Source organism: Ornithodoros turicata, chromosome 7 (genome assembly GCF_037126465.1).
Source record: "Ornithodoros turicata isolate Travis chromosome 7, ASM3712646v1, whole genome shotgun sequence".
Lineage (NCBI taxonomy): Eukaryota > Metazoa > Arthropoda > Arachnida > Ixodida > Argasidae > Ornithodoros > Ornithodoros turicata.
Genome location: NC_088207.1, coordinates 24,019,694 through 24,045,963, shown reverse-complemented (window position 1 = coordinate 24,045,963; position 26,270 = coordinate 24,019,694). Strand labels below are relative to the sequence as shown.

At 46.3% G+C, this 26,270-nt stretch overlaps 1 protein-coding gene and 1 long non-coding RNA gene across 3 annotated transcripts in view; both read right to left on the bottom strand.

Moving 5' to 3' along the window:
• The window catches only part of LOC135400370 (beta-1,4-N-acetylgalactosaminyltransferase bre-4-like), a 112,443-nt gene that overhangs the window by 46,291 nt on the left and 39,882 nt on the right, over nucleotides 1-26,270 (bottom strand). The window lies entirely within an intron of this gene.
• On the bottom strand, nucleotides 11,784-12,375 carry LOC135399700 (uncharacterized). The gene is made up of 2 exons (XR_010424394.1): nucleotides 12,057-12,375; nucleotides 11,784-11,998 (listed from the first exon to the last, which is right to left on the bottom strand). It is a non-coding gene; the product is annotated as an uncharacterized LOC135399700 (long non-coding RNA).

The following is a 26,270-nucleotide window of genomic DNA, read 5'->3' as shown; positions in this document are numbered from 1 at the left end:
CGTCTCGTCGACGCAGTTTTATCGAAATGCATTACATCCATAGACGGGTAGAAATCCAGCGTGCATTACATCTCTTACATCCCTTCATGCATTACATCCAGTTATGCTTCCACAGGTCTGCGGTGTATACTGTACGCAATTAGCACGAATGTGCTAATTTCTAGCGAATTGCAAAACTAGCTAGCCATAATTCCGAAAAGTGAAATATACCCAATTTTTAAAAAAAGCTGGAACAAAGGCCTGCACAGAAGGTACGGTACTGTTACAAGAGAGACACCAGGCCGACCAGCAACGCACTGAGCGTGCAATGGACTTCTGCACCACTTCTTGTGTGCCGTCACTCATCACTTGATGATCAATTATCGTGATAGTGTTACCTAACACTAACTGAAGCGCGAAAACCTTTATCGTTCATTCTGCATCACCTCAAGATGCGGCTGTGTTACTTCTCTGCGATAAAGAAAACCAACGTACCCAAGCGTGTGTCAGTGGCGGGTGCCGGGGGGGGGGGGAGCCAGATAAATGATATTGTGACATGTGTATAGCTGGTTAACTTGAACCCTGGCTTTTGACATGCCACAGAGATATTCAAGAGGAGCAAAAGTTACAAAAACTTGTAGTACAAGGTGACAGCGCAACAACACTCCCAAGAAATCTGTGAACCGCTAGCAACGTGCTCTCCGCCCAGCTGGAGGATATATCCCCATTTATCGCATGCTATCTTCGCCTGGCGGTACCAATGTATGGGTACCAATGCTCTAAGCCAGAACGCTTCGCTTTGACCAGTCGAAGACAGAGGGCGCGCTCCAAAGCTCGTGCCACTGCCTCTCGAAGATGCCATCAGTAAAGAGCTTACGCGCAATACAGAAAAGGAAAGCGGCTGACTGTACCGCTTGATAACAGCTGCATGTCAGCATAGATATTACGCAGTTCAAAACTTGGGGTGGGAGTGGCCTATAAAAACGGAGTGTTAAAAGCCCGGTTCACACTATTGCGTTTCAATGCGTGCGTGCGGCTGCGTGCCAGCGACGTTGTGCTGACAGCGAATCATTGCAGCGGAACCTCCTTCAGGATAGAACGAAGGTACACGTAAGACGCTGTACGCAGCCGTAGACGCTATAATGTGAATCAGCCTTTATGCTGTAGCGATACTCACAAATGCATCGTACCTGTATACTGTTACACATGCACTGCATAAAAAGTGGTCGTGAAATTTGACTCCGGAAACGTTGCCTGTTCGTTTCTGCAGCGTTGCGTGCTTTCTACTAACTACGCACAAAAAGCGCAGAAATGTAAAGAACGTTCCCCGAAAGTTCTCAATTTCTGCCTTTTCCACGCACTCGAGAACCTATCGAGCTTTCCGTGTTAATGTACCTAAGTGGTAATAATCTCAGCAAAGACACCAGATGTACGGACGGAGTAAGTAAACTGTTCTACGTGGATGACGCTAAATAACAGCATTTATAAATAACCTGCTTCGATTATTCCTTCCATATTTTTATCTTACTTCTCTAGTTTAATCTAACCTGTAACGAATGAAGCGTTTATCACGAAGTATAAAGTCTGCGTTTACTGTTGCGCTTGCGTGTTACGTCCGCTGACAACCAACCCTTGCAAGGGAACATCCTTTCGGATGGAACGAAGGGACACGTATAAGACGCTGTACGCAGCCGTTAACGCGGTAGCGTGAATCCTCCACGCAACGCTCGTCGCCGATTCCCCGAAACGGCTTTCGATGAAATGTCAATTATTCGAAACTATGTTCAATGAAATGCCCCTGCTGAAGCTGGAACCCACATACCCCCTCCCCTTATATATCCCCCCACGGCTTCTTCCACGGCTTAACAATCCACGGCTTCTTCACTAAACACATCTCAGACTGTGCCGCGCTATATACCTGCGGCGGACTCTCTGCGTCATAGAGTGACGTCGGCATCACTGAAGGAAAGGAGACGAGGGGAGGGGAGGGTGTACCTCTCTCGCGTGCTACATGGTATCCATACGACACATGGTATCCATGGTGGAATTGACATGGTATCCATACGATCACTGTTCTTTTCCTAGACCGCATGTTAGTGGTTGTTGCACAGCACGCTGCAGCCAAAAACGACAAATCTAGGGCGAGGGATGTCACTGGTGTCTTAATGCAAATTAAAAAAAAAAGTTCATTCCTCCGCTTTTCCTATGATTTCTTGACTTCATTGTCTGGTATGAAGCCAGTACACTTCTGTTTTTTGGATAATGTTCACTGCTCAGAATTAGCAAACAGAAAGCGCCGTATTTCGTCCGCTTCGTGACACATACCGCTGCCACGGCAGACGCCAGAAGTTTCGTCAATGATGCATGGAGCGCTAAAAAATCCTGTCAAAAATTTGTACCGTTCGTTCGTTCCTGAACGTTGTCGATACGCTGTACCGCCATTTTCTTGAGCTGACGGGAATTTTCGGGACTTTGCAATTAACGCTGCAGGGCAGGGACGCCGTCACGAGGGGAAGGGGGGGCAAGGGGGGCAGTTGCCGCTCCCCCTGTCTTGAGCAAGTAAATATTGCCGTTGCAACACGATCACAAATTATGATTCCTTTTTTTTTCTCTCTCTCTCTCTCCCTGCGTTCAAGAAACCTAGGGTTTCCGACCCAAGACAATGTAGTTGCGGCCGCGGTAGACGCACAGAATTAGATGCAGATCCCGTAGCCTGAAAACCACCACCCCAACCATCCCGCCACCCCGAAAAAATCCCGCCGGTGCCGATGCTCAAAACTGCGTACTACGCTTGGAAGTTGCTAGACAACTGCAAATTAAATATCGTACCAAAGTAACGGCTGCTACGAAACTACGGCGCACACACAAGGCTTAGCAGGCAGTATACGTAATTGAAAATATTAAGGGGACAGCGGTTTTTTAATGTTCAGTTTTTTTTGTTTGTTTTTTAGCACAGAACTGGCCCAAGTTGGAATTATCTGATATGAAATTTTAGCAATAATACATCATTCTTTCAATGTATAATTCGGCTTCTATCTAGACGAACCCTTAACGACCCTTAACCCTAGTTGAGGAACCCATAACGCTTTCTTTTACCCACGTAACAAAACAGACACCGCGCACTCATGGGATTCTTTGCGCTGTTCTTCCGACAAGTACTTGCACTTTCATGCCAAGAGAGTAGCGTATTGTGTTTTTCCCACGGACCACATTTCCCACGAAGAAAGTGCTTTCAGCCATCAAGCGCTCCTTGCTCTACACGATTACGTTGGGCAGACAAAAGCCATGCATGCATATGCTTCGCTTGGTGCCCATTTTTCTTGCGCAAAGTGACAAAAATATTTCCTGGCGCATTGATGTTTCTGCAGTTTAAACGAGATCAACGTGTGTTTTTCCGACGATCGAACACATTCTCGCTGTTCCTAACACAATCCCACATGCTCCCGCACAATATATGCGGACGCCATCGAGTTGTGGTTCGTGTGAGACTGTGAGGGAGTGGGCCTCGAAACTAACAAATGACCGGTGTTCACTGCGCGTCCTTGCTCTAGAAAGTACTACGCATATTGTTCACGATAATTATTTATGTTTCGCGCTACCGTTTCCATGTTGATTATGAATGCGACGCTGTTCCATGTGCATATGTCTGGTGAAGGTCACCGTCCACGCTGAGACTATACCAGGTGACTCCAGCTCGAATCTCGGCAACGGCTGTGTGGTCTTTGTGCTCTTCCCAGGTTTTCCTATAAGATGCCGCAAGGGAAATTCCGAGAAGGTTTGCCGCGAAGGCGGCCCAGGATGTACGATTCCACTAAGAGTAACATGTCGCCACACCGGCAGGTAGATCGCCCGGCAATAAAGCGCCACGTATTACCAAAACATTCCATCTTGCGCGTGTTAGCAACACAAGAGAAACATAACTTCGCTGCAAAAACCTACGTTCGCACTGGCAGGCGAACGCCCGCAACGGCAGAAACGGTCACCGGCAGCTCGCTTTCCGGCGTCGTCCAAGTGGTGGGACTGACCGTTGAGCGACTGACGACTGCCGGACATTGTACTACCGGATGGTAGTGACCAACCAATCAAACAAGACGACGAGGGTCAGTTTCCGCCCGCGTTGTTTGTTTTTCGCTGCGCTATCCACATGCTAACCACTAGGTTACCATATATAACCACGCTTCTGGCTTGTCATTCATGGCGGATGAAAACGAGCGATTGCCTCATAGCGCGTGCGATTGTCTCGTTCGCATCGGTATACCTCGAGAGTACGGCGAACGTCGCCGTCCTACGTTTCACGCTGCGGGAGCGCCCGACCAACAGCCCGCTTACCCGTCGACGTGACGTAACAACTAAGAGTCGCCCAATCAGGACCGTATTTTCAACGGCCGTAGCCAAGCGGTCGTAGTCATGGAGACGGGCCACTGTCGTCTGCGAGTAGTGCACGTCCCCACGTACTAAATGGGAGAACAAAAACAAAGCACAAAACGGTCCCATATTTTTCTCAAGACTAATTTTCTGGAAAGCGTGTTGCACTTTTAGTCTACACGTTCAAATTTGCGAAGTTAGCTGCAGTCATCGGCGAATCGTGGTAGCAGACGAACTCTGAGGGAGAGGAGGCATGACCTTGGCCCGACCGGCAGTGGAAACGTAGCTAGCTCCCTCAGAACCAATTGCCATTCAGAATTATACCCCTCTCGTTCCTAATTTGGTCAGAATGGAAAGCGCACGCCATTTTGCGGCAATTTTAAGGAACGTCGCAAACAGGCGTACGCCGTGCTCTCTGCTCAAGCAAGAAGCGATAATTGTACTCCATTCGGCTCCGTGATTGGTGAAGCAGGGCACGTGCTGCGATGAAGTCCTGTTTTGACAGTATCACAGCTTGACTGTGATACTCTTCTGGCACCGATTCAAATGTACTGTAGAGCAGTAGAGCTACACTCCTAAAAAATTCATCTATTCGATAGCCAGAGCCCTTCAGTATTCTTACGTCACACTTTCTTACAATTAAAATTGAGAACTACGGGCAACACTGTGTCGAAGTAGTCACCAACTGCGCATTGTTCGTCAAGTACTGCGGCAAAGCAAAACGACATTGCATGCGCGTACCACTGGGTCTAATACGGAAGAAGCCGGCCTCAAACTTTTTTTTTTTCGTAATGAATTAGTCAGTTTAAGTATAAGGATTACTATAGCCAAAATGTCAACGCTAAAAGTTGTGGCGCGCGCTACAACGAGAATGAACCCGTTGATTGCAACTCTGTACATCTAACGGATCTTTTCTTCCTTTTTATTTTTCCGGCTGGGCAGAGACTACCTTTCGGGTTTGCAAAAAAAAAAAAAAAAAAACGACGCGGGACCTGTCGCAGACGCGCCAGGCGTCAATGTGAAGCCAAAATGTAAATGAGAACTGGGACCAGACTGCGTTCGATAACAGGGCGCTCGAGAGCACTGTGATGCGGCGCTCCTATACTTCTGGCATGGGGTATGCCGTATAGAAGGAGGGGCAGTATACATAGCAAAAAACAAATCACAAATCACTCACACAAAATCAAATCACGCCACGCGCAATGAGCATCATCAGTATGTCAAGAACACATAACATGTAAGACATTGCAAGACATACATGACAGCCTCATTGGATAATCGATTCCACTCGGCGATCACAGTGGGGAAAAACGGAATCTCTTAAACAATTAGTGCGAGAATGGTGTTGTTCTATGTGTTTGGAGTGTTTATTACGAGATGAACATTTACACGACACCCTGGTGTAATCACTGATGAGGATACATGTAAGATTATGCAAGATTAACCACAGTGTTCTCAGACGTTGAACCCTAACTCTACACATGCTAGAGTTGGAATTTGAGGCATATCTAACATGCGCGTCAGAAATCCAACCCGGGAATACTTTGTAAGCACAAAACGAATGGCCTTTCTTTGTACATGCTCCATTTGGTTAATTTTTGTAACTCACTGGAAACCAAATTATGAACTATAGACTATAGTCTACAATGGAACGGAAAAGGGTTTTATATGCGGTTAACTTAGTTTCGAAATCGGCATGTTTTAAGGGTAATATAGAGACTATTAGCCTTAGCCAAAAAACCTTAATATGGTCGTCCCATTTAAGATAGTCTCTGAAGAGCAAACCTAGGTATTTAAAATGCTTTTAGACGAGCGAGACGTCTGCTATTAATCCTGTAATCAAAATCTAACAAATTTTGCTTTTCTTCCATTTGGCATTTGTGGCACCAACCAACAACAGCATCGAGGGACTTTTGTACAAAATGCAATCGTCGGCGAAGAGTTTAATATTCACATTTATACTGACCCCAATATCATTTTATATAGCAAAAACAATAATGGTCCCAGAACTGAACAACATTCAACCTCTGATCAGCAGAATGTCCGTACGTGGTTGTATCCCTCGAACGGGACGACAAGAGGTCGATAGTAAGCAGTTACTCGACCCGCTGTGTTGAATAGTGAACCAGCCAGCAATGCAATGGACCGTACAATGGACCGCCGCGGCATGAATGAGGAACAATATTTTTGCCACAGCAACTGACCCCCTTCGTGGGAGGCTGCTTCGTAGCATCATACGCACGTATACGTCCACGGGCCTCTGCACGAGCGTTGACTACCGAGTAACAGATTAGGCAGGGAATGCGACGGCATGAAGAGAGAGAGAGAGAAACCCCGCTGTATTGTCGGCAAGTAGCCGGCACGAAGCCGTGAAGGCGTGCGATCGGTAAGTTCAGACACGTCGAAAGGCGGAGGAAAAACATGTCGGGGGCGGTACACTCTCAAAGCTGAAAGCTGTAGATACCAGTGTTCCAGGCACAGGGGTGACACAAACCCGCCATTGTTGTAACTACCCTCAAGCGGGTGCTTTTGGCAAAACTGCCATCTTGTCCTGGTCGCACGTCATAGAAAACGTCATTTTCAGGTCATGTGACTTTGTGTACGTGTCGTTTTGCCGCTTACCGACATATTTCCGTCGTCATAACTCCAAGAGATGGACGTATTTTGGCAGCGTAAACTATGCGGTGCTTCTTCCGCAACATGGTAACCCATTTCTCCTTAGTTTAAGCACATGGCATCGGCTCAGTAAGTCTTAACGCGCAGTCGTCATCACACCCTTGGAAATCAACAATAACAGGCTTTGTGTGCAAAACTCAGAGTTTTACTGCAAGATTATCGGATAAAAATAATTACCGTGATCGAAAAACATCCAAAACGTCGTCCAGAAACAACAACCGCATTGTTTACAAACGGTTTGGCCGCCGATCACGGGCGCCGCCATCTTTAAGATCACGTGTGCCTTGACGTTAGCTGTGACGTGCGACCAGGACCTGTCCAGGATGCATTGCGTTCGTCCAGCACGTTTTCGTCTACGGAGGAATACATTGGATGCCACCCCTGTGGTTCCAGGTAACTCGTTACTGTAACTAAGTTCCGTGTTTTGAGCTTGTAACTGAACTCGGTATTTTTGCGCCGTGATAACTTTCAGAGGAACTCGTTTCTTTTTCAGGTAACTTTGCCAGAGTAACTGAAGCGAAGTTCCAAGTTACTTTTAATTCGCTTTTTACTCACGTTCACATATTTTCTTGCTTTCTCTCCGGTTCTTTCATGGCATTTTATGCCGTAAAACGTGATATTCAATTAATGGCAGTATTCTATTCAGGAAGTAGGAACCGCTGCCATTGAAATGAAGCTGAACCATTGTGCGCCCACATCAGGGAGTAAGATGCAAAGCGTTCGAATTGTTGGACATAAACGAAAACGATCTAAGCGTGTGGCACACCTTCGCAGGCAACTCAAGGTCTAATTCAACTGTTCACGCGCGCTGCAACCTGTGTAGTGCTATTATGTGTCCCAAGTAATTTGGAAGTGCCTCGTTCTTTTTTTAAGTAGCTCCTTAACAGCGAGTCACATTTCAGGCTGAAGAACTTCGTTATACATTTTACAATAGTATTAGTATTTGCATTTTACAAATAGTTACATTTTTCACACGGTAACTTAACTCGTAAGGAGTTCTTGTTTGACGCGTATCTTCTGGATCTATATGGTAGAAACCGGTAGAATACTGAGTTTCATACGGGACTGTTTCACGTAACGTGTCACAATATTCCGTATTAAAGCCTACTTGACCACAACTACTTGTCTGAAAATTATGGCGACATCGGTATCTTACCCTCGGCGAGCCTTTCTCGTGACATATGAGCGCTTTGATCAATTTTCAGTCGCTAGCAGAATCTGGGTGAAACAGGGGAAGTCAAGTCCGAAATAAAACTTGTTTGGGAAATAAAGAATTGAATTGAATTTAAATGTAGCCCAATCAAGAAAACCAACACTGACGCTTCCTTAGTTTAATAAATACAAGCTTCTGCGTGGGCGACCACGCTTCATCAGGTACAGGGTATGAAGTTCGCCTATACAAGTATATATGCACAGAGTCTGCAATATGTCCCGTGGGCGCGGACACGAGAAAAAATGGGGGGGGGGGGGGAAGGTACACACTGGAAAAGAATACAATACAGAAACAACTGCAAAGCCACCAAAAAGCCGCCCGGTGGCTTTGCGGTGGCCATGTGTGACTGCGATGCGCTGAACTTCGTGTACGAACTTTGTTATCTTCATTACCTCCTTGAACTGCCCCATACACGTACAGCTTGCGACATGCCTGTCAGGAATCGACAGCTTCCGGTTTATCCTGTGTCTGAAATCTACAGGTGTTGCAGGAATGTTTCTTCCGACTAATATACACGTACGGCGTTCTACCCAGAACGTGTCTATTAGTCGAAGTCAATCAATCTTGCAACATATACTGCAAGCTGTAGATTCCAGACATGTCGGAAGCTGTACATCTGGGTTTCATATGCATACAAAAACAATAGGGGACCAATTTCCTGTGTATGACCCATGTAAGCGTCGCGTACTTTTATTTTTTTTAGCTAATGCCATTGTAGTGTGGAATGTATTGTGTTGGAATGCATTTTGTTTCTGGCGCTTTCTGTTTCAGACACACGTATGTATTTCGGAAATTTCGGAGTTCAATTCATAAAGTAAAGTTGACTCGGCCTGACCTGTAGCAGTACATCGATGTAGATTAGGCCGAAACTTTGGGGAGGGGGGGGGGGGGAACACAGTGAAAAATAATACAATACAGAACTTCTGTAGTGTATTCTTTTTCAGTGTGTCCCCCCCCCCCACACACACACACTTTTTGTCGTGTATGTGCCCACGGGACATATTGTAAACTCTATATAGTACATACTTGTATAGGCGGACTTCTTACCCTGTACCTGATGAAGCTGCTTTGATTGTGCTCAGTTTTCAGTCCCGATGGATTGAATCTTATGGAAAAGTCTATCACACACAGCTGCAATGTCTGCGCAAAATTTCGGCCTAATCTACATCGATCTACTGCTCCAGGTCAGGCCGAGTCAACATGTGAAACCTTTACTTTATGGATTGAACTCCGAAATTTCCGAAATAAATAAGTGTGTCTGAAACAGAAAGCGCCAGAAACAAAACGCATTCCAACACAATACATTCCACACTACAATGGCACTAGCTAAAAAAAAAAAAAAAAAAAAAAATACACGACGTTTACATGGGTCCTACACAGGAAATGGGTCCCCTATTGTTTCTGTATGCATATGAAACCCAGTGTACAGCTTACGACATGTCTCGAATCTATAGCTTGCATGCAGTATACGTTGCAAGATTGATTGACTTCGACTAATAGACACGTTCTGGGTAGCACGTCGTACGTGTATATTAGTCGGAAGAAACATTCTTACAACACCTGTAGATTTCAGACACAGGATAAACCGGAAGCTGTCGATATTTCTGACAGGCATGTCGCAAGCTGTACGTGTATGGGGCAGTTCAATGAGGTAATGAAGATAATAAAATTCAGACAGGGGGTTCAGCGCATCGCAGTCGCACATGGCTCCTCAACCTTATACTGCGCTGACAAAAGTATGGCTGGTATACTGCAGGCGTCGACGCTTTTGTCAATGTCAGATCAACGTATCTGAGTTTCCAAAATGGTTTCTATAAAAGAACTGTATAAAATATAATAATATTTAATAATGAATATGTATAACATAAAAATAAATAATGTAAATATAAGTAATATAAAAACAATAAAAGAAAATATGAAAGAATTGTAAAGCAGAAGGCATATAATTTTATACTACTTGCTCATTTGCAGCCTGGGTGCTCAGTATATACAAATTTCGTTCAAATCCACCTCATAGTTTTTTTTAGAGGATTCGGATTTAATATTACGGGCAACCATGTGTCTAAGACCCGACACGAACTCCGCAGTTCCCGCCATGTAGGACGGCGAACATAAACATGCCAATAACAATGGGAGCACACAGCGACATCTGTGGTCCGTTAGCATCACGACGCCGCCTCACCAGAAATGACGGCTTGCTATTCCTTGCCAAATAGATTTTTAAACATGAGCACTTCTTCGCGCACACGCGCATAAAAAGAAGTCAGGAGAAAAAAAATTTGAACTTGTTCATGGTCTATTGCGCTCAATCAATTAGATGGCTTTTATAATCTCAAAAAATTAAAGCGATCTCCTTTCTTTCAACAAGCCGAGCACCTTACCATTAAGTTTTACAGCCTCACTTAGCTCAGAAAATCTTCCTTTTTGTTCTCTCTACGATGATTCACAAAAAGAAAAGATAAAAAAAAAACACGAAGCACATGTACGCGAAGTACTTTCGAGACTATGCCTTCAACGCGCAAAACACACACTTGGAATTTAGGGCACCGAAATAAGCATTTCAGTAGACTAATTCTCGGCGATGATCCTAGCGGGAAAGCAAACATGTGGAGTGTGGTTAAACTTCCTCGATTCAGAGAACAAACGAAAAAAATAAAATAAAATAAACGGCCTTTAAAGGGAGACTACGCAAGGATTCGAAAAAAATTAGGTGACCATCATACCGAACAGGGACCGCTCTCCCTTGATACCGAATACAACATTCGCATTCATTTTGTGCGAGTAATTCGTAAATGATGACAATACCATACCGAAACCGAAATGCAGAGCGTTTCGCACGGAGGAAGATATTGTGACGTCACCGAGCATTGTCGTCTGCTACAAAGCTTGCATTCTTCCATGCCGGATGACGTCAGCAGTGTTGCTTTCAGCGCAGTCTTGCTTCAGAGAGGTGAAGCGCTCACTTGGTAATAATTCGTTCGAGTAAAATCTGCGCGCTTTGGGAACGCGATATTTCGTATGTATGTTTCTGACACCCGAAGTGTTACTGCTATGTCACAATCTTTGTGGTGATTTTGTTGCGGAGTCCTACTTTAATCAACGGAGAGCGACGCTCTACTGTGCTCGCTTGGCCCTCATTAATTTATACACATTTGCTTTTCACTTCAATTATTTCAACTTATTCTACTTACACTTCCATTTTATTTATAAGCTTCTTTTTCTGTCTTTCTTTCGCCTGCAATTTCTATAATCTGATAACACCTGTACAGGAACCAAAACGCGGGACACAATTTAAAGGGCACCAAAGTGCAAGAATTTTTTTCTCGCGGGGAATAAAAGATACTGTTACCTTTACACCAACACAAAAAGGAACGTGACTCATCCGTCGCGTCCTTCGTGACTTATCGGGGAAACAGCAACGCACGCTCTCCTTCTCATCCTCAAGAAGCGCGACAACGCGGAGAGACCTCGGATTGGCCCCCTCAAACGATCGCCCCCCCATGATTGGACAAATCGTTTGAGGCAACCAATTAGAGGCCGCTCTTTTAACTTCCTTTCTTTCCTTTCTTTTCTTTTTTTTTCTTTTTTCTTTTGCTTCGTACACAACCTGGTTATGAAGAAATCTTGTAAGTTTGGAAGCTGCCCTGTGGACAAGGGACTCGTACGCCGGATCTTTCATTTGAACCGGATGGGGTGACCGGTGACGGGTGTACCGGTTGGTGACACCTAAATCTGGCTCGTGTCGTATGGCCCATTTTCGATGTCCTGGGATACACCGTTCACATAAGAGAGGACAGCATGAAAGAAGTACGGTAGTCCTTACCTCTGACGGACGCAATTTTACGCAATCAGCGCACCACAAGGAAGACAGAGGGGGAACGGAACCACCCGTCTTGTACGACATCCTCCCTTTTCTGTTTTCAGGACTGAATAAAATATGTGGAACCGAGGATTCCCAGGACAGGTAGAAACGCAGCTTGATGATCTCACCGAGAGATCCCGGTGAACGCAAAATACACGTAACTGGTTTCGAAGCTCCAATAAGCATAGTGTGTGTGGTCGAGATACTCTTCATAGTCGAACGCCAAGGCCGATTCTATACGTTCATCGACACGAGCGGAGACACCCCGTGCATTGCGAGAGGGCGCACTGTAGCACAGTGCGCTGCCGCGTATCCATTATCCAGAAACAGAGGATTACATCATCGACGACCGGAAGGAGCAGGCTTTGAGGCACATGTTGCAGTCGTTGGCGAACACAACCCCCCTACCACACATCAGTCCATAGATGATAGCGTGCCGGGAATACGGAATGTGTTCCAGACGAGTCCCGGTCTTGCCGCTCCATTGATAGGCGGCCAAACTGCTCGTAAACAAGGCGATAGCTGTTTCTGTGTGCCGTTTCGCAGCTTATTTCGATACTTCCTTTTTCATTTCAGTGTTAGCGCCGCGAAGCAACTGTGGCTATAAGCGGCGTATGCAGATATGGATGAAGATGGAGATAGGAGTGCAAGAAGGAGTGGGGGACAGGGGGGTTAGTATGCGTCCTGGGCCAACTTCAGGGGGAACTGTGCAGACATTCGTCTGGAAAGTATTCGGAAAACCCAGGGAAGACCTCAGACAACACAGCCGGAGGTAGGATCCGAACCCACCACCTCCCAGTCTTCAGCACGAGCCTTGGCTACCACCAACGAGCCATGCAGCTAGTGAGATCAGATACCATGGTAGCCAGAGGCGGAGAGTTTATTTTCCCAGGGGGGGCAAGGGCGCACCGCGAAGTAAGTACTCTGGCGGGGGGGGGGGGGGATATGTTTATTAAGAAAAAAAAGGAAGGAAAGCCAGATGGATGTCGGCTTGTTATTCCAACAAAAAAGTGAAAGGGGGAAGAAAAAGGCAAAGAAAAGAAGAAATCAAAAGAAAACAAAAAGAAGGAAAGGAAAGGAAAAGAAACATAATGAACACAAAACTAAAGTTGAAGAATCACACACTCCGGCGGATCCTATGATGTATGCAGAACTGGTATAGAAATAAAAGGAAGGAGGAACAGAGAAAAAAAGAAGAGAAAACAGAGAGAACGTAAACAGTGAACATGTGCACAACTGAAGGCATTACGCCTTTGAAAACTGAGTGCAAAAGGAACAAAATGCATTGAATCATCGGTGTTTGACCCGAAATGCGCGCAATATAATGAACATGGTCAACGAAATGGAGCAGCGGGAGTTGAACCCGCTCCCAACGGATATGCGTTCCGAAGATCCTACCGTTACACCTCGCAGCTGCTGGTACCTTTTCGACTGCTTCGTTTCATTGACCTGATTGCTTTGGGCGAAATTCAGTCTATGTGTTGTGCCATCCTCTGTGTTTCTTCGCCTCACCTTCTACTGTGATAATGAGTATGGTGGGCGGATACATATTTTACAAATTGCAAGATGCATTTTTGGGGTTGGTGCCTCTTCGCTCTTTTGACCCTGGCGCGCCGAGCCCCAAAGGTTGGTGTCAGTCTCTTAGCGGGACTTCCCGGGGGAGGCGGCGCCCCCCCTAGTTCATGTTCCGGGGGGGGGCAAGGGCCCCCGCGCCCCCCCGCAGTCGGCGCCTATGATGGTAGCACAACACGTAGATTTGCAAATGAAGCCTCGCGCCTGTGGCCACTCCGAAAGAGACACCGGCGCCGAGACTCACTCAGCTATAATGCGACGCACTCTTATTTCGGAGGAATGAGTGCGTGAGAAGCATCGCATAATTGACGCCTGCAGAATCTGTTCACCTCTTGGTTTGATGCTGATGGGAATACGTTGGCAAGCGCATACTCGTAATATAACAACGTTCCATTTGATCAGTTAACAAATATAAACATAGAAGTATGGTCTAAAATGATATTTGCTTACGGGGCGTGTTTTTATGACGTGTGTGTGAGAAGTTTTATTATGGGACAAGATGGGTGGTTTTGGCCTCATGCTATCGATAAAATTGCGGGTGCACGCAAAACCACCTTTGGTGGTGGTAGTGAAAGAGCTCGTCGTTCTCGGCCTCACAGAGGTTGGCAACGTCACGACTAACGTCCTGGGCTTACAGGCCAAGAACCAAATGCCTGATCGCTTAAACGACGTGACGTGACCCGCCAATCGTTGTGCTTTAGGCGGCCGTAGCTATGGAGACGAGTCGCCATGAGCCACATGGGTAGCCACTGGTAGCCACAGAAGATATCGTCTACGGCGATTGGTTGACATTCCGACTTCATATATGTCTACGTACGAAGGAGTGAGCAACGTATTCTACGTTAAAACGTAATTACATTTTCGATGTTTTTTTTTTTCTCATTCCGTGTTAGCACACCGTGAAGCAACTCTATGAACAGTGTGCATAACTGGACAGATGAAGAGAAGACAGAAGGAAGGAGTGGTGGTCAGTATGCGTTCTGGACCAACTTCAGCGGGAACTCCGATGGTACACCTCTGGAATGTTTGCAAGGAAACCACGAGGAAAACCTCAGGTTTCTGCACGTTAAGTGGCAGAATTGCATTCTAGAAGTTGGGACAAAAGTTTACGGAACACGCGAGCGGCGTACTTTTTCTTCGGCGCGACACCCTAGCGGCCGGCGGAAGCGGGTGAGTTCACTGCTTCGGAGGGGTGGAAGCGTGCGCTGTTAGCGACACACAGCGGTAGTTCCGATGTCGCCTGGGTACTTGGGTGCGTCTGGGAAGTGAAGGCTACCGCTGTATGTCGATAACAGCACACCCTTCCATCCCTGCGAAACAGTGAACTTACCCGCTTCTGGCAGCCGCTATTGGTGTCGCACCGAAGAAAAAGTACGCCGCTCGCGTGTTCCGTAAACTTTTGTCCCAACCTGTACCACCCACCGGTCTTAAGAGTGATGTAGTAACTACTACCAACGGCCGAATGTTGTAAACCGCACTCCGCTGGCGGCGCTAGTCCGCGGTTTATGCAGGCAGCCTTGCTGCATTGCGCAGCCTTATCGCGTCGACGAGAACACGCATTCCAGGTTTTATTGCAAGAGACGCGTATAGAAAACACTAGGCATCGCGCATGCCGAAAGTCACCCGGCTGCGCCACCACGCGGCAGAAATATCCGCAGGCGAAGCGCCCGCGGGCGACGTCACGTGCCTTCGAGAACGAAGAGAACCAATACGCTACGACAGTTTGCCACTGCGCAAAGCAGAGGGAAAGGTTTGGAGAAACCACGTGACGAAGTGTCCCGTCCAATCGCAAGGCATCAGTAAGGGGGTATTCGCTGGCCGGCATGGTTATCCGCATGCACTCGACAGTTTGTCCGTGTTTGGCAGTTTGACCAATGGTCGCTCCACGGGCAATAGGGGAGAGAGGGGAACATGGGAGCTGCGCAGACAGCTCACCTACTTGCGGATGGAGAGTGTATAGTGGCTCTCATCTCTGACGTCACTGCTCGACGCGGATTCGCGGGCGTGTGTGTCGCAAACTATGGCACGTAGAAAAAGAAATACGAAACAAAGATCGTGAAACATACCGCGATAGGTGTTCCCTACATCGTGTATGACGTTTTTCTGTGACGTTAAGTGAGGGCGGAAATATCAACGTCGCTGACGCTCTTTTGTCGACCATTTGCGGTTTACAGTAGGCGACAGCGGTCAAATACTTAGGTCCGTAGCGCGCGCTGCGATTACTTCTGTGCTTCATCGCAGAGCCCCGAGCGCATCATGCAGACATCAGGCTTTGATATCGCAATTGCAATGTGCTCCCTGAAGTCCATAATTAAAAAGTTGATCGAAATATCTCCGTTAATTATGTGCCCTAATTACGAAAAACATGGTTTGCTAGTAGCAGCCCCGTCGAGTAATCCAATATGACAGGAGTAAAAGCGTTCTAAAGGCAACTCCACTTTTTATGAAAATGTGTTGCAGATAAAAAAAAAAAAAAAGAAACACCCTGTATATAGGAAACCACCATCAAATGCCTGTCACATTTGACGGGTAAAAGTCGCTATGTATCCCGCCCTGTTGCGCGATTCGTCGATGCGCATACAAAAGGAAAGACAAAAGAAGAAAGGCATGCATGGGCGAGAGCCGTATGTATATGGCAAGCACTAATGGAAGCCAAATCACCCGGGGGGGGGGGGGGGGGGGGGACACGCGAGCGACGGAGGCATCGGTGCGTAGCGAAAAGAGCACAGCGGCGGGAGTGACACTGCGCAATCCATTTTGAACAACCTCACTCAGGCAAAGTGGTTTCAATCTCGGCACGGAGGCATCTGAGTGCTGCCGCTGCTTTATTCGATGCGCTGAGTGCGGGCCACGTAGATATATACTGCAGACGTTGAACCGCGATTCCATTTACCAGCTGATTTTTTATTTTTTTTTTGTTCCGTGTTGGCGCCGCGAAGCAACTGTTGCTATGAGCGAAGTAATAACAAGACGTGGACAGGTGGAGAGAGGACAGTAGGAAGGGGGGTTAGTATGCGTCCTGGGCGGACACCAGCTTATCTGTGCTTCGAAATCTCAAGGCTTGGCTGCGGCAAGTCGACCGTTTTATCGCACGGCTTGGTAGTTCGAAAACGCTTTCCACGGCGAGACTGGGCGGTGGCACGGGTTCGAATCTCGGCACTGGTTGCGCTGTCTGAGAGTTCTGGGTTTTTTTTCCTCAGACGCTGTTAAGAAAAGTTCCCTATGAAGTCGGCCCAGGATGCGCTATCCCCTCGAGCAACATGCGGCCACATCAGGAGACAGATCGCTCGGTAAAAGAGGGGGCAGGACCCCAGAGATCCCCTCACACGGAAAAAAACTGGACAACCAGCTTTGTCGCAGTTTCATTCAAATAGATTCATAGTCTCCAATTTAATATGGGAGCTATTATGAGGGATGAGGACGTCTTGACGTCAGCGATAAATACTACAATAGAGAAACACTTCTCCATTGCGCGTACTACCAACTTTTCAGCTTTCAGTGTCTCGAAAACAGCAGGACTCTCGTCCTCTCACTATGTCAAAACTGCTTGGTTTGTAACCAAATCCAGCCCACCAACGCCTCGCCCTAAAAGCACTTGTAAACGTTTTGGACACCGCGGGACTTCGGCCCTCACTAAGAGGAGACCCATTATTCCATTTCACCACATTGCCGTCAGGAAGGGTGTACCTCGGAATAAAGTGATCGAAATCCCAGCTGCAAAATAAACCGCTGGAAATAAACGTTATTTGACTAGAAAATGCAGAGTCGCGCGCGGGAAACTGACAACAGCGAACCTATAGACTAACCTGGACAGAAAAATGCAAACACCAATCTTGGACTAGCCTAATAATAAACTAACCAATGTGGTGTTCCGTCGTGTCTGCCCCACTAAGCCTAACGGCCGCTAAAATTTGGCTTTCCTTCGCTAAAACGACTTGGACAGGCATCGAAAACACGCGAATTTGGGTGGTTAAATACCGTATTTTTAAACACGGCATTTATACCATCTTACGAAGCAATTCTCCTAGAGTTTCCTTGCTTCGAGAACGGGAGTTTCTAGATCGGGGATTTCGCAACCGGGAATATCGAGGTCCACCCGCCAAGAATGGGATAGAGTATCACCCCTGGCGATGAAACTCCCCAGTAATCATCATCATTACTCCCCAATCATCGTCATCATCATCATCTTAAGTTGTTGCTGGGTGCTACAACACGTTCTATGCCACGCTGCCCTGTTAGGGACAACAAGTGGTCTCGACGAAAGAAGGGAATGAGCTAAGAACGAAGTTACACTGCACAGCCAGAAAAATATCCGTTTCAACGCGATGCTTGCTAAGGGGTACACTCAGCCCAACTAGGCCTCAAGAGTGTATTGCACATAGGAACAGATGGTACTCCAAAATTTGTGCCGTCTTTCACAAACCATGGATCCGATACGATATTTTTGCGCTTTGGAGTGATAACTGATTAGAAAACGCGCCTTTATCTTCTTTCTTTTTGCCATACTTGATCATTGCGAGAAACGTAAACGATCTGTAGAGCGTTCACTTATACGCTTAGAGGAGGAGGCGTTATTTTAACACCTTGCCATCCATGTCCTCTCTCTCTCTCTCTCTCTCTCTCTTTTTTTTTTTTGTGCTGGTCTCGCGTTAAGTGCGGCCTACGTCCACATCTTTTTCATAATATTCATAATTAATAATAATTTTATTTGTGTCCAAGAACAGCCATGAGAGCCTTAGTGTTGGCGCACATCAAGACCCCCCCCCCCCCCAATATTACAAAACACACCATAAACATAACGCACAGACAAAACATCAGACGTACATTAAAAGAAAACCTACATTAAACGTGAATCAAAAACAACATATTATGAGTATGATTCACACCAGGAGAGAAGTAACCCCACTTAATACCGAATCGGGGAAACAAACGGCACCGAGGTGTGTTTACTACCGCGACAAGGCGCCGATCAGGTGGCAAGAAATCCTGTAGCCGGCTAAAAGTTTGCACTGGTTCGGGGGGTTTTCTCGGTGCGCGGTATACTATATAGTGCCGGATTTCCGGCCTCTGGTTCGCTCAAGCGCGAAGCATTTCGTGCGCTACCCGCTTCAAGGAAGATGATGTGTATCGCGATAAATCTTAGAAACAACGGACGTCCTTCGAAAGCGCGCGCGCAGTCGCCGGGGGAGGAGTTGCGAAATGAGTAGACGTCATCACCCTGGCAGCGCTCAAGGAAGAGCAAAAACACCTCGCATTCGCATATGTGAGAATTTTTAATTCATGGAGGAGAGAAGTGGCACGCGGCTGACTATGGCGTCGCTTACTTCGAAGGATGGCGAGCTACTTTTGGCAGGGATGGAAAGATATATGAAAAGCAACAACAACAACGACTTTACTGCAAGATGATGAATGGGGAGTTTCATCGCCAGGGGGCGATACTCTACCCCATTGCTGGTGGTGATGCGGGGAATGAAATAATGAGCCCCTTCCCAATGAGGATTGAAGTCCTATGGTATCTAGAAAGGTCAAAAGAGCTTTTGGGGGGCAGAGCTTTGGTGGGCTGGATGTGGCCAGGGACTGTAGAGTGCGGTTGTCGTGGTCCCTTGCTCTACAGGACAAATCAATTTTGTGAGAGTCCAGTTTGTTTCATATATGAAAAGGGAGCTTTAGTTGATCGGGAACGCTATATACGAAAGCGGTACGATAAAGGGAGCTGTCAAATCAAAGATCAACAACACGATGTCAGCCACTAGACAAGAACACAGCGTTTGCTTTTTCACGCCTTCAGCACCGTTAACACGAACACCTTCCGATAATATTAGGGAGCGACTTTTTCGCGTTAAATGCTTTTCTCAGATTCGGGGGCTAAAATCGGGCGCTATTTTTTAATCTGTAGTTCGGGGAGAAATCGGGCGATAATCGTGCCTTCAGATGTTTTTGTTTCTCCTTTTGACTATTAACACCTTTCCTAGTCTTTCTCTCTCTCTCTTTTTTTGTGACCTACCACCGATAATTAAGACATAATAAGATCGAACTGGCACACATGGATGTATTTCTGGGAACGTAAGTGAGCCATTCTTACATGTGTTACACGTTACACGGCCTTTGTTCGTCTTCAGTGAAAACGTCACTTGAGGATTTCATAGTGAACGGAATTCGGTGAAAAGTCACTACTGCGTACAATACACTACTATTTGTATCGCTATCATCGATCATCATCTCTCATCGTCTGTCATCATCTGTCATCGGTATCATCACCTCTTTGTATTTCATCTCATCATCTGTTTGTACTTTGTGTGTAAGTGTACTGGGGTAGCCAGTTCGACTTCGTCGAAACTCAAATCCCCATTTTTTTCTTTATCACATCACATCATCGATATATGGACAATCGATACGTGCATCGATGTAAATGTGCAAAGTAGCAACATAAACGACGGCGTAAGCGCGCACAGTGTGTCTGTGTGGTTTTCGTGTGTCGAAGCTTTGTGGTGTTCATAGGGTCGGCTTTTGTTGAAAACCACTGAATGTCGATAAATATTGATTGATATAATGATATTCATCATATCAAATATTAAAGGAAGTATATATTTTGCGGTAGTTGATATGTGTCGATAAAACATTGGTATAGTAGCGAGTTTTAATCGGAAGGTGTACTCGATAGGGGCTCAGAAAACATAAGTCAATCGCGCCGTCTCTTTAAGGCGGGCGACACCCGACATCACAGTGCCAACTTCCTGTATCGTATCGTTTTCGCAGAATTCTTCCGATGCACTAAACTCGCTATTCGTATCGATTTCGATATTCTTGGAGGTTTAGTAGATCACAACAGTGTTCACAATAACAGCCCCGAAAACATGATAAGCCAATCGCGCTGCTCCTTTCAATTCACTGACATCACATGCCTGACCTTGGATGTGACAGGTTACTTTACCGTATCGTTTCCGTGGGGTGGGAAGACGAATCTGTGGCCACACTAAAACTCCCTATTGTGTTCCTTATACCGAGTAAAACTCCCTATTGTGTTCCTTATACCGACTAAAACTTTCTATTGTGTTCCTTATACAGACTAAGACTTTTTTTAATTCCGTGTTAGCGCCGCGAAGCAACAGTGGAAAGGACAGCAGGAAGCAGTGGGGGACAAGGAGGTTAGTATGCGTCCTGGGCAGTCTTCAGCGGGAACTGTGCCGACATTCGTCTGGAAAGTCTTGAGAAAACCCAGGAAAAACCTCAGACAGCACAGCCGGTGACGGGCTTCGAACCCGTGTCACCTCCCCGTCTCGACGTGGAAAGCGATCATCCTAACCACTATGCCACGGGAGCTGGTCCCTTATACAGACTAAAACTTCCTATTGTGTTCCTTATACCGACTAAGACTTCAGATATTTTTCCGCTACTATACAAGCCACTCTTCATGATATTCCAGAGCAAATAGGCGAGAAAAAGAAGTTTTAAACTAGCAGACTGGATAAATAATCCCAGTACTGCTTCTTGCTGATTATAGAGCTACGAGATAGGGGTGTGTAGAGGTCAGTCAGCGGAAGCTCAGGTTTTACAGTTGTGCAGTATGACTCTGCAGGTCTCGGGCCTTGTTTCTGGCATAGTTTCTCCTTCTTGCTGCAATACCCATACAATACTGCTTGCCAATACCAACTAGCCCAGTTCCTTATTGAGATGCGAGCAGTATGGCACCAGAATAATGACAACATATAGAGACGTTCCGTCGCCTGTCGCCGACTAATGTAATTAGCAAAACATAGACGCCCTGCTGGACAACTCGTGTTCATGAGCAGTGCTGTATAAGTTACTCGGAATAGGTGACTACGTAACTGAGGTAGGTAGTTGCAGTTAGCCATGAAATGTAATTAAGTTGCTTTCTGAGTTACTTCTGGCTGTGACCGCTTAATACCGGCCAGATATTAGGTCCCTCCACAACATATTTAAAAATAACGTTCACGCCAGAAGCTCATAATTTACACAATTAATTCGATATAAATATTTGTATGAGCAAAATATATCGATGTATGTATTTGATGATGATTTGTATGAGCATATTTGTATAAATATACGCAGAAACCAAAAGCTACACAGAAGCAAGAAAGCACATCTTACGATCGACGCCTTTGTGGCGCTATAGACGTGGTACGGCTCATTACAGCAGTGAACGCATCTCACCATAAAAGAAATTTATGAAAAGACAGCTTAAAGAATCTGCATAACTGTTTGGGTGTGGTAAGTGTCTACACAAACAGCTATACTCAGTTCGAGCACGTACCATATATTAAATGGTCGCTAAAACCTATCCAATACCACTCGCTATATAAGAAATCTGATCGCAGTGGGATATAGACTCAGCCGTTGGAAAGCGACAATACAGGGATTTACAGCAGAATCGTTAAATCACAGCAGCATGTAATTTCCAATCGAGTACAAGTTGCAGGCAAAATGTAATTATTAGGATTGTGACTTATTTGACCTGGTGCCTGACAACAGCTGGAGCGTTATATTACTCGTACTCATTTTGAGAGCATTTAGGCACAGTAATTACAGTAGCTTAATTAGAATTACGTCAACTGTAACGCATGTGCAAAACGGTGACGAACTTGATAACGTCCTTTCTGACTCGCGTACACTGCTCAAGATCCCACAGAGGCCAACCTTCAGGCCGCGCAAATTTTTGTGCTTCCAGACTATTTTAATCATAAACGTAAGCTGTGAAGCAGCAAAAATAAGCCTCGGAATATCAAACGGCAGCATTAAATTATCTTATTTACGTGCATATACTTGGAACGGAGCCCAGTCCTGCTTCAGCATAATTGCTCTTCTCACTACCCGTTTTAGGCGCCTCAGAAGCAGAAGTTTTGAGGTACGCGACTTTCTACCCTTCGACAATGTGATGCGCTTTTATACGACAGGAGAAGCTAAACTTTGGAGGGATCATGTGACGAGGGATCTGTCTACTCCAAGGCAGAAATAAAGGGGTACTCGTAAACCGGTATGGGCCAACACACACACAGACACAAAAGAAAACAACCTTGAAATGTTGTCCCCTCATTTGGGAGGGGGACCAACAAGGGTGTCCTTCCACGGCCAATAGGAGGGAGAGGGAAGCAGGGGAGCTGCGCAGGCAGCTGACCTAACTGCATAGCGTACAGTGGATTCGTCAAGGTGAGGTGAGGTGAGGTGAGGTATTTGCAAAATTATGGAGATATTGGCTCTGCAACCTAGGAGTCGGAGGGTTTACTGTAGCTGAAACCGAAACGGAGTCCCACATGCGTGCTCATTTCTGATATGCATTGGCAGCGCCCCTGGTGGTTCCTGCACACGGGAGTCCGAGGACCGCCATGTTGACATCGATATAGCCTATACTAATCACTGGGATGATTATAAACCGGGCATTTCTGAAGCGACCCTCAAGCGGGTGTTTTTCCCAAAACCGCCATCTTGTCATGGTTGCAGGTAATAGGAAACGTTATTTTAAGGTCATGTGACTTTGTTTACATTTGGTTTTAGCGCTTCCCGACATATTCCCGTAGGCATACAGCCAAGAGATGAATGTATTTTGCTCGCGTAATCTCTACGATGCTTCAGCGTCATGATAGCCCATTACTCCTTAGTTCAAGTACATCGCATCGGCTCAGTGTGTCTGATAACGCGAGTTCGTCATCACATCTTTAGAAGTGGTCAACAGTAAGAGGCCTCATGTACAAGACTGCGCGTTTTACAGCGAGATTACCGGATAAAAATAATTACCGGGCTCGAAGGACGTTCAAAACGGAGTACAGAAACAGTAAATGCGTTGTTTACAAACGGGTTGGCCGCCCTGATCACGGGCGCGGCCATCTTTAAGGTCACGTGCGCGTTGACGTTTGCTGTGACGTGTGACCATGACCTGTCCAGAATGCATTGCGTTCGCCCAGCACGCTTTCGTCTATGGAGCAATACACTGGAGGGCACCCTTTGTGATTCTAATGCACGAAAGGCCAAGTTTGCGTTGTTCAATTTAGTTTGTATTTAGTTCAAATTCCGTTATTTCTGCAGGTTTATCTCACATAAATTACGTCGTCACGCACCACCAGCGGCTCGACCGGTAAGTAGGCAATGAGTTACGTGTGTAAATGGCATTTAGTTTTCTCTACACCGGTGCACCCTATATGTACGAGGGGGGCTCAAGTCAAACCTGGACTTTTCATTTTTCGCAAAAGTAAAATGAACTTATAGGCGAGAAATTAGTTTTATTTTCCAACGTAATCGCCAGCTGCACTCGTGCACTTGTCCCAGCGTTTCACGAGGGCTTGGATGCCAGCAGCGTAGAAATCCTTACCGGCGCGTAGCAACTATGATCGGACGGCGTTCTTGACCTCGTCGTCGCAGCTGAAGTAGCGGCCTGCAAGGAACGCCTTCAAGGGCCCGAAGAGATGGAAATCGCTGGGGGCGAGGTCTGGACTGTAAGGGGGATGTGGCAGCACTCCCAGCCAAGTTCCTGTAAGGTGCGTGTCGTGAGATGCGCGGTATGCGGGCGTGCATTGTCCTGTAGCAGGAGGACTCCCTTGGTGATGAGGCCCGCCCGCTTTTGCTTCAGCGCCTTATGCTCATCCCTGAGAACCTGGCAGTAATATGCACTATTGATCGCACTATATGCACTATTGATATCGAGACATGTTATCCGTCGGTCCCTGAGGATCAGGCGCTCCACAAGTTGGATGTTCTCAGGAACTCTGACACTGGGCTCTGAGCCGCCCCGGCCGGGATCGTCCTGCACCGATGTACGACCGTCTCGGAACCGTTTGCACCACTCAAACGCTTTGCTGCGGCTAAATGTATCGTGGCCATACTGAGCCTGAAGTCTTCTGTGACTTTCAGATGACTTTACGGCTTCATTCATGAGAAACTTCATGACAATTCGCTGTTCAATGTGCGCGCTCACCTCGTTGTCGGCCATCTTGTCCAGCACGTGCCTTCTGTTTTGCACAAACTTTGGACCACCACGTGGTGAATGCGGAGGCCTGTCGCGTGTGAAAATGAAGAAAAATAAGTAGCGCAAGCCATTTGTGCACTGAGGGGACAGAAAGTCCCGGTTTGGCTTGAACGCCCCTCGTATATAACAGCAGCAGCGTTCGGCACCTTAGATCTTTGATTGAATGTGAAGACACGCTTATTGGGGTCCTATCACCCCAAACGGGCATTAGCTTCCGTGCGAAGACCGTGATGTTTTGTTGTCTGAATGATGAGTGACACTTGGCGTGGTAGTCATTATACAAATCACAGGTCATTGTTCTTACCAACAAAACACACGACTACCGACACTGTGCATATTCGATTAATTAACCAGTTAGAAAACTCAAACAATGACACTGAAGCTTTGGAAGTTTAATATGTACGAGTTTTCGCGTGGTGGACACCTGATGAAGCGTGGTCCACCGCGCGAAAGCTCGTGCTTATTAAGTACATATTAAACTTAGAAAGCGTCAGTGTCATTGCCAGTGTGTGTCATCGTTTTGAGTGTCATACAGCCATTTTGCACTTGACTCCTGCCCTACTAAAATTTACTGAGGTTTCCCATCCAGGCGACCCTGGAATGGCATTTTCGGGATCTTATGTGTAGGTGTCATATATATCACGAAATTTCTGAGCATTCAAATTTACTGGAAACACTGACGTGGATTCGTTACAAGGTGATTCAGACTGACAAGGCATTCACATCTGTCCGAGTCAAAAAAGAAACAAGATGACAGATTCGGTCGTTGGCACGAGGCCCCGGAACGTTTCAACACATCCGTAGATGCTGAGAAACGAAAAGAAAAAAGGAAAGAAAAGAAAAAGAAAAAAGGAAAGAAAAGAAAAAGAAAAAAGGAAAGAAAAGAAAAAGAAAAAAGGAAAGAAAAGAAAAAGAAAAAGGAAAGAAAAGAAAAAGGAAAAAGGAAAGAAAAGAAAAAGAAAAAAGGAAAGAAAAGAAAAAGAAATGGCACATTTGGGTCGGAGGACATTCTGTCTGCGCCCATAAATAATTTCGCAGTCAGTGATGGTATGATGCAACAAACGGACCTTTCTGGAGCAACTTTGAGTTGGCAGTTTCGACGTCTAGTTAGTCACACTCTTAAGAAAAGGAGGGGCGGGGGGTTGTAATTCCTTTTTGGGGAGTACACCCTTGCCACGTATATCACTCCCTTTGGAGCGTAATAAGTTACTCTCGTTAAGGAGTCTCCCCATTCCTTAACGAGAGTAATGTAGAGTAATCGTACACTCCAAACGGAGTGATATATGTGGAAAGGGTGTACTAACCTTGCCAAAAAAAAAAAAGGGGGGGGGGGGTTACAACGCCGCCCTGTTGTTTAAGAGTGCATGCACTAGCCGGAAATTTTCAGGAATTGACAAATAACTTAAGTAGCGTGACACTATAAAGTGGAGCCCCTCCGGCTGTGCTGTCTGAGGTTTTCCCTGGGTTTTCCAGACTAATGTCGGCACAGTTCCCCCTGAAGTCGGCCCAGGACACATACTAAACCCCCCTGTCCCCCACTCCTTCCTGCTGTCCTCTCTCCATCTGTCCACATCTGTACGCTGCTCATAGCCACAGTTGCTACGCGGCGCTAACCCGCAAAAAAAATT